Consider the following 2,868-nt stretch of genomic DNA (forward strand, 5'->3'; position numbering starts at 1 on the left):
TCAATAGAAGCAGAAAAAAGCATTTGACAAAATATAATATCCTCTTAGGATAAAAACCCTCAACAAAATGGGTATGGAAGGAATATACCTCAGCATAACAATGGCCATAGTTGATAAGCCCACAGCTAACATCATACTCAGTGGTGAAATGTAGAAAGCTTTTCCTCTAAGATAAGGAAGAATAAAAGGGTGCCCCCTCACATCACTCTTATTCAACATAGTCCTTGAAGTCCTACCCAGGGAAATCAGGCAAGAAACGGAAATAAACTGTATCTAATACAAAAAAGAAGTTAAATTGTTTTTTGCAGATATGATTTTTTTATAAATTTATTTTTTATTGGTGTTCAATTTGCCAACATATAGAATAACACCCTGTGCTCATCCCGTCAAGTGCCCACCTCAGTGCCCATCACCCAGTCACCCCCACTCCCCGCCCACCTCCCCTTCCACCACCCATTCATTTCCCAGAGTTAGGAGTCTTTCATGTTCTGTCTCCCTTTCTGATATTTCCCACTCATTTTTTCTCCTTTCCCCTTTATTCTTTTCCACTATTTTTTATATTCCCCAAATGAATGAGACCATATAATGTTTGTCCTTCTCCGATTGACTTATTTCACTCAGCATAATACCCTCCAGATGATATGATTTTATAAATAAAAATCCTAAAGACTCCACCCAAAATATATTAGGTCTAATAGACAAATTCAGTAAAGCTGCAGAATATAAAACCAATGTGCAATCAGTTGCACTTTTATACAATAACAACAGAATACTCTTAAAAAGAATAAAGAAAATCATCTCATTCACAATAGCATTAAAGACAATACAATACTTAGGGCTAAATATAACCAAGGAGGTGAGACATCTGTACACTGAAAACTATAAGACTTTGAAAAAAAATCAAAGGTGACACAAACAATACTCATGGATAGAAAGAATTAATATTTTTATTTTATCTTATTTTATTTTTTAAAAATATTTTTTAAATGTCCATTTTACCCAAAGCCATTTATACATTCAGTGCAACCCCTATCAAAAAGACTGTGTCATTTCTCATAGAACTAGAAAAAAATAATCCTAAAATTTGTATAGAATTACCAAAGACCCTGAATAGACAAAGCAATCCTGAGAAAGAACAAAGTTGGAGGCGTCATACTTTCTGATTTTTAACCTATACCACAAAATTAGCGTGTGCTGGCTTTGGCGGCACATAGAATTAAACTGGAATGATACAGAGAAGATTAGCATGGTCCTTGCACAAGGACACATGCAAATTCGTGAAGTGTTCTATACTACAAAGCTATTGTAATGAAAACAGTATGGTACTGGAATAAAAATAGAAAAAAAAATAGACACAAAGACCAATAGAACAGGATCTTGAGCCCAGAAATGAACCCTCAAATCTATGACCAACTAATACTTGGTACAGAAGCCGAGAATATACAAGGAAAGAATAGTCTCTTCAATAAATGGTTCTGGGAAAACTGATCACCTTCATTAAAGAAAATGAAATTGGACTTCACCCTGAACATCTGATCACCCCAATGTCTAATCAAACTCCTTGTCTTCCACCTTCCCCCATGTGATATTTCATCACCCTGGCCTGCCTGCAGCAATGATCTACTGAGTCTGTTTAGCCAGAATCGTCCTTACCACTGATGTTTCTTCTTAGCAATTTTTTTAAAAGGATTTTATTTATTTATTCATGAGAAGCACAGGGAGGGACACAGGCAGAGACACAGTCAGAGGGAGAAGCAGGCTCCACGCAGGGAACCTGATGTGGGACTTGATCCCAGGTCTCCAGTATCATGCCCTGGGCCAAAGGCAGACGCTCAACTGCTGAGCCACCCAGGTGTCCCTTCTTAGCAATTTTCTACCCACTGACTTCCAATGTTCTTCTTGGCTATAAATCTCCATTTGTTCATGGTGTGTTCACAATTGAGCCTAGTTCTGGACTAGGTATCTTCCCCTATTGCAATAGTTCCTGAATAAAATCTGCTCTTACCACTTAAACTATCATCCAGTCCTGATTTTCTTTAATGATAGATGAGAAGTAAAAAGATAGAAAATGACACATCATACAAACGCTAAACAAAAGTAAGTGAGGCTATTTGTGTTGATATCAAATAACAATGACTTTAGAAAAAGGAAAGTTAAAAATGATAAAAAAAGGTCAACCCATGAATGATACACAATTTAAAATGTGTCTTTATCTAAAAATGGAACTTCAAAATATATAAAGCAAAACCTGCTGTAACTGAAAAGAAAACCAGAAATATCCACAATGACAGTTGGTGACTTTAACACTTCTTTCTTGGTAATTGATACAAAAGGTAACAGACAGCAAGGATATGGAATATATATTAAAATTGGACATCACCAAGATCAAAGACTTCTATTCTGCAAAAGACATTAAGAGAATAAAAAGACAAGCCACAGTCCAGGAGAAAATCATTGCAAATCACACACCTAAACAAAGATTCGCATCCAAAAGGTATAAATAATTTCAATCGCCAGTAATAAGAAAACAAACAACCCAATTTTTTTTTTTTATAAATTGCCTTTTCTTTTTCTTTTTTTTTTTTTTAAGGATTTTATTTATTTATTCCTGAGAGACACGCAGAGAGAGGCAGAGACACAGGCAGGGGGAGAAGCAGGCTCCCTGCGGGGAGGGACTCGATCCCAGGACTCTGGGATCACAACCTGAGCCAAAGGCAGGTACTTAACCACTGAGCCACACAGTTGTTTATTGCCACAAACAACCCAATTTTTAAAAATAGGCAAATGATTTGACAGTTCACAAAAGACAAATGAATGTCAAATAAATATATGGAAAGATGCTCAAATATCATATGTCACAGGGATTAA

At 36.1% G+C, this 2,868-nt stretch overlaps 1 non-coding gene across 1 annotated transcript; it reads left to right on the top strand.

Moving 5' to 3' along the window:
- The first annotated feature begins 1,191 nt into the window (after positions 1–1,191).
- Positions 1,192–1,297, top strand: LOC121490211. Its single transcript, XR_005987543.1, has one exon. It is a non-coding gene; the product is annotated as a U6 spliceosomal RNA (small nuclear RNA).
- Positions 1,298–2,868: the final 1,571 nt, after the last annotated feature.

The sequence above is a fragment of the Vulpes lagopus genome, chromosome 4 (assembly GCF_018345385.1).
Source record: "Vulpes lagopus strain Blue_001 chromosome 4, ASM1834538v1, whole genome shotgun sequence".
In the NCBI taxonomy this organism is placed as follows: domain Eukaryota; kingdom Metazoa; phylum Chordata; class Mammalia; order Carnivora; family Canidae; genus Vulpes; species Vulpes lagopus.